This window comes from Bos grunniens, chromosome 13, assembly GCF_055505025.1.
Source record: "Bos grunniens cultivar Pamir isolate PY7600 chromosome 13, Bosgru_T2T1.0, whole genome shotgun sequence".
Lineage (NCBI taxonomy): Eukaryota > Metazoa > Chordata > Mammalia > Artiodactyla > Bovidae > Bos > Bos grunniens.
The window spans coordinates 25055159-25065706 of NC_141177.1; positions in this window are offsets into that span (position 1 = coordinate 25055159).

Sequence of the window (10548 nt, forward strand, 5' to 3'; positions counted from 1 at the left end):
TTTAAATGTACACAGTGATTGTAGGTTGCAGCCAAATGTGTGAATGATTGTGTGTGTGCTCAGTTGCTCAGTTGTGTCCTACTCTTTGCCACCCACTGGACTGTAGCCCGCCAGGCTCCACAGTCCATGGGATTTCCCAGGCAAGAATACTGGAGCAGGTTGCCATTTCCTCCTCCAGGGGATCTTCCTGACCCAGGCTATGAATGATTAAAATATGCAAAAGAATGCATCTCAGAAACACAACAACAATTACTCCTAACCCTTATAGCACATTCACTGTGGGAGGCCCTGTGCTGGGGGCTTTATACCTGTACCATATCAATGTGAGCTTTCCAACAGCCCAGGGAGGTTGATTTTATTTTTTAATTAATTTTAATTGTTTTAATTAAAAACTTTTTTATTGGAGTATAGCTGCTTTGCAATGTTGTGTTAGCTTCTGCTGTACAGCAAAGTGAATCAATTGTACATAAAATTATATCAACTCTTTTTTTAAGATTCTTTTCCTATATAGGCCATTACAGAGTATTGAGTAGAGTTCCCTGTGCTACCTGCTGCTGCTGCTAAGTCGCTTCAGTCATGTCCGACTCTATGCGACCCCATAGACAGCAACCCCGTCCCTGGGATTCTCCAGGCAAGAACACTGGAGTGAGTTGTCATTTTTTTCTCCAATGCATGTAAGTGAAAAGTGAAAGTGAAGTCGCTCAGTTGTGTCCGACTCTTAGCGACCCCATGGACTGCAGCCCACCAGGCTCCTCCGTCCATGGGATTTTCCAGGCAAGAGTACTGGAGTGGGGTGCCATTTCCTTCTTTGCCTGTGCTACCTAGTAGGCCCTTATTAGTTACTTATTTTGTATATAGTAGTGAGTATATGTTAATCCCAATCCTGGGGAGGTTCATTTTATCACCCCATATTATGGATAAGAACACTGAGGCTTGGAAATTGTAGCTTGCCTGAGGTTCACACAGCTGGTGAAAGATGGATTTGAACCTGAGTCCATCTGTCGCCAAGGCCTCAGCTGTTAACTCTCCTCCTGGACTGCTCCAGAGATGACCTTCCTAAATGCTGGCTGGGTTCTAATAGACCCAGTCAACAGGAGACGTTGGGAACTGGTGCTACCTATTGGATGTGTCTTGCTTGATTTACAGAACGCTTTAAATTTTTTTAAGTTAGTTACTTATTTAACAATGAGGATATTTCACCTTAACAAACCTGCATTTCTGACTGTTCCTGATAAATCAAAAGATGAGACCATCCTGGGTAAGAGCTGAGCTGGTGCTGTGTCCTAGGGGCGAAGACTCCTAGCTTGCCTCGTGTTCCCCACTCCCCACATTCCCAAGGCCCATCAGGTCTCCTGGTGGAAGATGGCAGTGAGCTCTCTATTCCAAGTGGACCTTTGCTGGCTCCCAGGAATCACTTTTTTTTCCTAGGCTTTTGGGGTAGGGCCCCTCACAGATCTGTCCTAGAATGTGGCTGTGGGGGATTCCAGGATGGTCATCTGATTAAGGGATGCCAGCCATGCACCTTGTTGGAAATCATGTCACTTAACCATCCACTCTTTGCAGATATGAGGAAGTTAAGGATCTCGAGATGGGATAGTTAGTGTGGGTTATCCAGGTAGGCCCAGCATAATCACAGGTGTCACAAGAGGCAGAGGGAGAGGTGACACTCAGAGAGAAGGCATGTGACCTCAGAGGTAGAGATTGGAGTGATTCAGAAGCAAGCTGCAGCACAGCATGGCAACCAGAAGCTGGAAGGGCAGGAACCCATTTGCCCAAGGCTCTGGAGGGAGCCCGGCCCCCAGGACACTTTGGTTTCATCCCTGTGATACTTACTGATTTCAGACTTCTGGTCCCCAGGGCAGTGAGAGGAAGAATTTCTCTTACTGGAAGCCACCAAATTTGTGATAATTTGTTCGGGCAGCCCCGGGAAATGAATGCGAAAGGTTTGGAACGCTGTTTTTCCAATGCTGGACCACACACCTCTGTATTTCATCAGCCACTGTGGGCAGGAGTGAGGGCATGCAAAAGAGTCCTTGCTTCTGGGGACTGAAAGCAACCGAAATATATTTTCTCATGGCTTTGGAGGCCAGAAGATCAAGATTAGGGCATCAGCAGCGGAGTGCTTCTGGGGCTCAGGGGCCTTTATCCTGGCTTCCAGTGATTGCCGACACCCCTGCGTCCTTCGTTTACAGAAGCCACGCCAATCTCTGCTGTCTTCAGGTGGACTTCTCTTCTTTGTTTTTAAAGGATTAAAAAAAATGTTATCTGAGTATTTATTTATTTGCTGGCCAGGGATTGAACCTGTGCCCAAGGCAGTGGATGTGGGGAGCCTTAACCGCTGGCCCACAAGGGAAGTCCCAAAGTGGCCTTATAAGGACACCAGTCATCTGATTTAGGACTCACCCTAACCTGGGTCGGGAAGATCCCCTGGAGAGGGGAATGGCAACCCACTCCAATATTCTTGCCTGGAGAATCCCATGGGCAGAGAAGCCTGGTGGTCTATAGTACATGGGGTCACAAAGAGTCGGACACAACTGAGCTCATAATCTTTCCTAATCTAGTAGGACTTCATCTTAGCTAACAAGATCTGAAAAGACCATGTTTCCAAATTTGGTCACATTCTGAGATTGCAGGTGGACATGAATTTGGGGCCACCATTCAACCTGGTACCACCCCCTTCTCTTAAGAGACTAGCCCTTGGTTTCTGAAATGGAACACAAGTTGCCGTGGCTATGCACTGTCATGCAGGGCTCCCTTTGCTGGAGAAGGTGTTCTTGGATTCCTGGCATGTAGCTCGCTCCGTGGGAAAGCCTCTGAGTTTGTTTTGCAGACCACCCGCACGGCCACAGCAGACACCAGAATCCACTGTTCCTCCCTTCGTTTATTCATCCATGTCCGGGTCTCTGCTGATTTGGTTCTGAATGGAGCAGATGCAGTCTCTGACCTCATGCAACCCACGGTCCAGCGATCAGAAAGGACTCCTGAGTTCCCCCGACTCTGCTCATGCCTCTGAGAGCAGATGTCAGGGAAACACAAAAACACAAATGCCCGTTCTGGACCAGATTTCAAATCTTACACCCTTTCCTCCTCACCCAAAGCCAGACAATGCAATCAGATTCCAAACGCATTGCCTGTGGATGAGAAGATCACCTTTCTCCCACCCCAGGTTGAATCTTAGGGACAGATGAAGCCTCCTGTCCGCCAGGGGCCTCCAGGAGCACCAGGTGAGGAGTCACTTGGGAGAGGCCGCTGCAGTGTTTAGACGCTTCTTCTCGCATTTCTACAAAGTCTGCATCCAGAGCTGGGCACTCAAGCTGCCTGTGACCTGCCCCATCACCTGCCCTGCCTGGTTTCCTCCTGCTGCTTCTTGCTGAGTATCCACAGCTATGTGACCTTGGACATGACCCCCAAAGCCCCACCCCAACCCGAGGTCTTGGCTCTTGTGTTCCCTCTGATGAGCATGGCCTTCTCATGGCCAGCTCCTTCTTGTCATTCAGGGGTGCAGCTCAAACATCATCTCCTCTTGGAAGCTTTCCCCTGGCCTCTGGTTATGTCCTACCCCATCACCCTGTTTCTTTCCCTTGGACCACCAGCAAGAATCCCTGAGTGTTGATGTGTGTCTTTGCTGTTCATATCTTTGCCTCACACCATAAGCCCACTGTAAGGGACCTGTCAGCCTTGCATGCTGCATGATCCCAGCTTCCTGCCCGGCACGGAGAAGGCCAGGCAGAGCTGCCAAATGACTGTGTGTCAGCTGAACTCGAGAGGAGGCAAACTGGCCTCGGAGGGGATGTCTGAGCCTGCTGCCTTTTCCTGTGGGGATAGGTCATCCTGTTTGGAATGCCATTTGCTGTGGCCACTTTGGTGAGGTCCCAGGGTTCAAATGACTGGGGGAGCTTGTGTAGGGGGATGGGAAACACCTGTCTGAGGTCAGCAGGGAACCAGCCTTGCCCATTAGTCCTGGAAGGCTTCTAAGTCTAGAATCCAACCAGCAGAAAAACTGCTTCTTGGTTTGACAATTGGGGGCTTTTTTTTCCTTTGGTTCTGCACAGGCAGGCAGCCCAGGCTTCCTTTTCCTGGAGGGTCTGGTTCCTTTTGGGGAAGGTCTTAGTTGGTCAGTGTAGAAGCCGTACTGTGTCTGCCCACAGGGCCAGTCAGTGCTCCTCGGTTCATGGCCAAGGACAGTCTGTTGCTCTGGCCTGTGGGTCCTGACATCCTTTGGTCACATGGACTTGGGAGGGAGAGAGAGAGAAGGGCAGATGGCATTGTGGAAAGAGTGTGGGGTCTGCAGTGGGCTGGCTTATAGTCGCAACAATAGCAACTATGAATTCAGTCTGTGTTCCTGCTACGTGCTGAGCACTGTTCTCAGGTCTCTACCTGAGTTATTGCACAAATAACTGTGATCAGCACCAGCTGCCCGGGAGAGTCTGGGCCCTGGGGCAGCGGGGGACGGCAGGGCCATCTAAGGGGCAGCTCCCTTGGCTTCAGCCAGGGTGGGCATGGGGGTGTACTGGTTCAGGATGTGTCTCCTTGGCTGGCCAACAGCACGTTTAATGGCGCCCAGTCTGTGTGCTGGCCGCTGATGCCTGGATACTCTGGAGACGACGCAAGCAGTTTCTAGATTTGGGGCCTCGCTCTGTGCCAACACCCCATGCCACCTTATGAGATGGGAGCATCTTCCCTTTTGCTGAGCAGAGAAGGCAACTTCTCAGGGGCTCAGGGAGGTCAGATAGTGCACTTAAAATCTGTCCTGGGGTCAGGATTGGAATTTCGACCCGTCCAGCCTCGTTAGCTGCTGCACTGTCCTGCCATCAGGACAAAGAGAGAATGAGGCACTTGTCTGTCCCTGGAGCCTGGGGTGTCATGTCTTTTAAGATGACGAGTGATCCTGACAGCAGCAGTGGCAGCGACAATGTCCCGTGGCTTCTTTCTCGCGAATCTTTTATTTTTGGCCTGAGACAGCTAATGCGTGGCCAACGTATCCAAGGAAACCAGGATGCTTGGAGCAAGCTGTACCAAATCTCCATGCTAAAACCATCAGACGGCTAATTCAGGCCTCTCCAGTTATTTATTTATTTTTAGACCCCTGTGTATCATGTTACACACCCTCCTGACAAGCTTGACCGGCAGCCACACACGTTCAGGGCACGTGACAATGTGCCTGTTCTTTTGGGGTTGAGGGGGCAGGCGTGCTCTCTTTTCCTGGTTTCTGAGCTTCCCAGGGGAGGCACAAGCTGACCCAGGTCTCCCTCTGTTTTCTCTTCTCACTCTGAAGGGGCAGATCCAGAATTTCAACCCCTAGGGGACTTCCCAGGTGGCACTGGTGGTAAAGTACTGCCTGCCAAAGCATGAGACATAAAAGACATGGGTTTGATCCTGGGGTCAGGAAGATCCCCTGGAGGAGGACACGGAAACCCACTCCAGTATTCTTGCTTGGAGAATCCCATGGACAGAGGAGCCTGGCGGGCTAGAGTCCATAGGGTTGCACAGAGTCAGACACGACTGAAGTGATTTAGCAGTCACACACACACACTCACACAGAGGTCTAACTCTAGACTGGGGTCTGTCACTGTTGACATTTGGGGCCAGAAAACTGTTTGTCCTGGGGAGCTTCACCTCCCCCATTCCAGATCCACAAGTCTGGGGTCACTCTGACACCTCCGTCTCATCCCTTATCCCCACCTCCAGTCTATGGGAAATCCTGGGTTTCTACCTCTATTCTAAAAAGTAGCTTTACTGAGTCGTTGTTGACAAACAATAGACTCCAAGTATTTGAAATGTGCAGCTTGACCCCTTTTGACCCAGGGATCCCTTGGTGACACCATCATCACAGTCGAGACCAGACATCTCTGTCCCTCTGAGAAGTTCCTGGTTATCTTTCTTACCCTCTTCCTGCTCTACGGCCACTGATCTGCTTCTACCACCATAGATTACTTTGCATTTTTCTAGAGTTTTATATAAACGGAATCATACAGTATGTGCTTTTTTGGGTCTGGCTTTTTTCACTCAACAGAATTAGCCCGAGATTCATGCATGTCGCTGTGTGGAGCGATAGTTCACTGCTTTTTCTTTCTGGGTAAAATTCCATCAAGTGGACAGACTGAGCTCCATTCACCTGCTGATCAACCTACGTCTTTTCTTACAATGAGATTATTTACTGATGTATAACATATATATGGGGCTTCTCAGGTGGCTCAGTGGGTAAAGAACCTGTCTGCAATGCAGGAGACGCCAGAGATACGGGTTCAATTCCTGGGTTGGGAAGATCTCCTGGAGGAGGACACGGCAACCCACTCCAGTATTCTTGCCTGGAGAATCCCATGGACCTAGGAACCTGGCGGGCTGCGGTCTACAGGTTGCAAAGAGTCAGACACCACTGAAGTGACCGAGCACAGCACAGCACAAAATACATACAGAAAAGTGTAACACATCCTACTTGACCAGATGAGTAAATTTTCACAGTGAACACGCCTGTGCAGCTAACACCCAGATGGAGAAACAGAATAGGAGCAGCAGCCTGGAAGACCCCTGCCTCCCATCCAGGGGGTCCCAGCCTGTTCCTGACACATAGATAAGCTGATGGTCCTGGAGCTTCATGTGAATGGATCCTACAAGATGTTCTTTCCTGTGTCTCTGGCTTTCTCAGTCGACATTATGATCAAAGCCTCCATCCTTGTCTTGTGTCAGCAGTTTGTTCCTTCTATTGCTGAGTAGCCCTCCAGCGTGTGAATACACCACAGTGAGTGTCCCTTCTCTTGTGAAGCACGTGGAGCTGTTTCCAGCAATCAGCCATTATGAACGATGCATCTGCGTCCAGCTTTGCTCATGTGAATCCCTTTCCTCCCTCCTTCCCTTCCTGCCCCCTTCCTCCTTCCTCCCTTCCTCCTCTCTTTCCCTGCCTCTTTTTTTCTCTCTTCCCCTCTGCCTCTTAGGCCACAACCCTCTTGAGGGGTAGGACTATATCTTACTTACCTTTGTAACTTGGTGCCAAGAGTCACAGACCCTCAGTCATGTTATATGGGGGTTGGGCTATCCCCACTGCCCGGGAGGGCATTGCATGTGAAACACCAGCCCTCGTGATTGTGGCTGGGAGCCCTGGAGGCACGTTCCAGGTATGTTCTGGCTGGGGAGAACTGACATGCAGACACACAGGGGCGCTTCACTTTAGGAATATCAATGTGACATTGAACATCTGGGGTTACAAAAGAGGAACTTGGGGTTAGGTCCTTGTCTTTACCTGTCTGATCTTTTAGGGCTATTCTCAGAGTGTTCCTGGGTTTGCTGTGCAGGCCTTTCCAGCAGAAGATAAGAGTATACACCCAGCTGTCCACTGTTGGGGTCTGCGGTAGGGGTGCCAGATAAAGGAAAGGACATTCAGCAAATTTGCATTTCAGTTCAACAGTGAATAATTTATTAGTGTACATCTGCCCCCAATATGACAGAAGACAAACTCATAGCACAGAATTCTTCATTGTTTAACTGAAATCCAAATTTGACTGGGCATCCCATGTTTTGTTTGCTAAAAGCAGACAACCCTGTCTAGCAGAGCTGAGTAGGGTGAATGAATTACCCGGTTTGTTTTAGTTCTCTTTTACCGCATAACATTTTCCCATAAACAGCAGCACAGAACAATTCGCATTCACACTACCGTATATAAAATGGATACATAACAAGGATGCACTGTACAGCACAGGGAACGACAGCCATCATCTTGCAAGAATGTTCAATGGAGGATAATCTGTAAGAATACTGAAGCACAATGTTGTACTCCTGAAACTAATTAATAGACTATTGTAAATCAGCTATACTTTAAAAAACAATCCTCATTCATCATCTCACAGTCTCTCTGTGTCAGGAGTCAGGTATGGTTTAGCAGGACTCTGTGTCAGGTTCTCATCTGGCTGAGATCAAGGTATTGACTGGGGCTGTGGTCTCACCTGAAATCAAGGGTTGAGACTGGGAAAGAATCAGCTTCGGGGCTCCTTCAGGCTATTGGTGGAACCGATTCCTTTGTGACTATGGTACCCAGAGCTGTTTGCTTATTCAAAGACAGTGAGGGAACCAAGCATTTGGAGGGAGTCTGGTATTATAGCAAGACTGTGCTCAGAGCACAAGGTAAGTATGGCAGTAACACGCCCTCAGCTTTGCCACGTGCCATCACAGGGCTGATACCCCATCCACTGACTGTCCCAATGGGAAGGGTTGAGTAAGTAGCAACCCCTCCATACTCCAGAGCAAATGCAGCAGTCATAAAGAAGACTTTCATTTCTATCTGTGGGTCCAGAGAGGTGCCCACACGATTTATCTTGAAGTACAGAAAGCAAGTTGTACATTTTTCCAAATGAAAAAGAGCTAAATCGGGTTTTACATCTCCACCCGCCCCCAATTATAAAAGCAATACATGCTCATGGCAGAAAATAGGGAAAACAGAAAATTATAAGGAGAAAGAAAGTGGAAAGAGTCCAGAATCTTACTGCCCAGAAACACTACTTCGAACGTCTTGATGCATTTTCTTCCAATCTCATTTCTATGCATATTTGCACACACACACACACACACATATATATATTTAATATATACTTAAATATATATTGAAGCAAAAATAGACTCGCATTACGAGTGCTCTTGAGTGGCTTGCTTTTTTCTACTTAGCTGTCACAGCTTTCCATGCTAATGAACATAGATTTCTCATCATCTTGCATGGCAGCAGAGCATCCAGGCTTGGGTGCATTATATGTGATTTGAGCAATCCCCAGTGGATGGACATTTAAGTTGCTTCTGTTTTTTTTTTTTTTAATTATTATTACTGTGTACCTGATGCTGCAGAAAACATTGTCCTCTGTGTAGTCATCTGATTCTTGTCTCAGGATAACTCCCCACCCATGAAATTGCTGCCTTGAAGGGTATTCAGAAGTTCAGTTCAGTTCAGTTGCTCAGTCATGTCCGACTCTTTGTGACCCCATGGACTGTACTACGCCAGGCTTCCCTGTCCATCACCCACTACTGGAGTTTACTCAAACTCATGTCCATTGAGTTGGTGATGCCATCCAGCCATCTCATTCTCTTTCATTCTGTTCTCCTCCAGCCTTCAATCTTTCCCAGCATCAGAGTCTTTTCAAATGAGTCAGTTCTTTGCATCAGGTGGCCAAAGTATTGGAGTTTCAGCTTCAGCATCAGTCCTTCCAATGAATATTCAGGACTGATTTTCTTTAGGATGGATTGGTTGGATCTCCTTGCAGTCCAAGGGACTCTCAAGAGTCTTCTCCAACACCACAGTTCAAAAGCATCAATTCTTTGGCGCTCAAACTTTTTATAGTCCAACTCTCACATCCATACATGACTACTGGAAAAACCACAGCTTTGACTAGATGGACTTTTGTTGGCAAAGTAATGTCTCTGCTTTTGAATATGCTATCTAGCTTGGTCATAACTTTTCCTCCAAGGAGCAAGCGTCTTTTAATTTCATGGCTGCAGTCACCATCTGCAGTGATTTTGGAGCCCCCCCAAATAAAGCCTGTCACTGCTTCCATTGTTTCCCTATCTATTTGGCATGAAGTGATAGGACCGGATCCATAATCTTAGTTTTCTGAATGTTGAGTTTTAAGCAACTTTTTCACGCTCCTCTTTCACTTTCATCAAGAGGCTCTTTAGTTCTTCTTTGATTTCTGCCATAAGTGTGGTGTCATCTGCATATCTGAGGTATTGATATTTCACCCGGCAATCTTGATTCCAGCTTGTGCTTCCTCCAGTCCAGCATTTCTCATGATGTACTCTGCATATAAGTTAAATAAGCAGAGTGACAATATACAGCCTTGACGTACTCCTTTCCCTATTTGGAAACAGTCTGTTGTTCCATGTTCCGTTCTAACTGTTGCTTCTTAACCTGCATACAGATTTCTCAGGAGGCAGATCAGGTGGTCTGGTATTCCCATCTCTTTCAAAATTTCCCACAGTTTGTTGTGATCCACACAGTCAAAGGTTTTGGCATAGTCAATAAAGCAGAAGTAGATGTTTTTCTGAAACTCTCTAGCTTTCTGATGATCCAACAGATGTTGGCAATTTGATCTCTGGTTCCTCTGCCTTTTCTAAATTGAGCTTGAACATTGGGAAGTTCATGGTCCACATACTGTTGAAGTCTGACTTGGAGAATTTTGAGCATTTGTTTGCTAGCGTGTGAGATGAGTGCCATTGTGCGGTAGTTTGAGCATTCTTTGGCATTGCCTTTCTTTGGGATTGGAATGAAAACTGACCTTTTCCAGTCCTGTGGCCACTGCTGAGTTTTCCAAAACTTGCTGGCATATTGAGTGCAGCACTTTCACACCATCATCTTTTAGGATTTGAAATAGCTCAACTGGAATTCCATCACCTCCACTAGCTTTGTTCGTAGTGATGCTTCCTAAGGCCCACTTGACTTCACATTCCAGGATGTCTGGCTCTAGATGAGTGATCACACCATCATGATTATCTGGGTCGTGAAGATCTTTTTTGTATAGTTCTTCTGTGTATTCTTGCCACCTCTTCCTAATATCTTCTGCTTCTGTTAGGTCC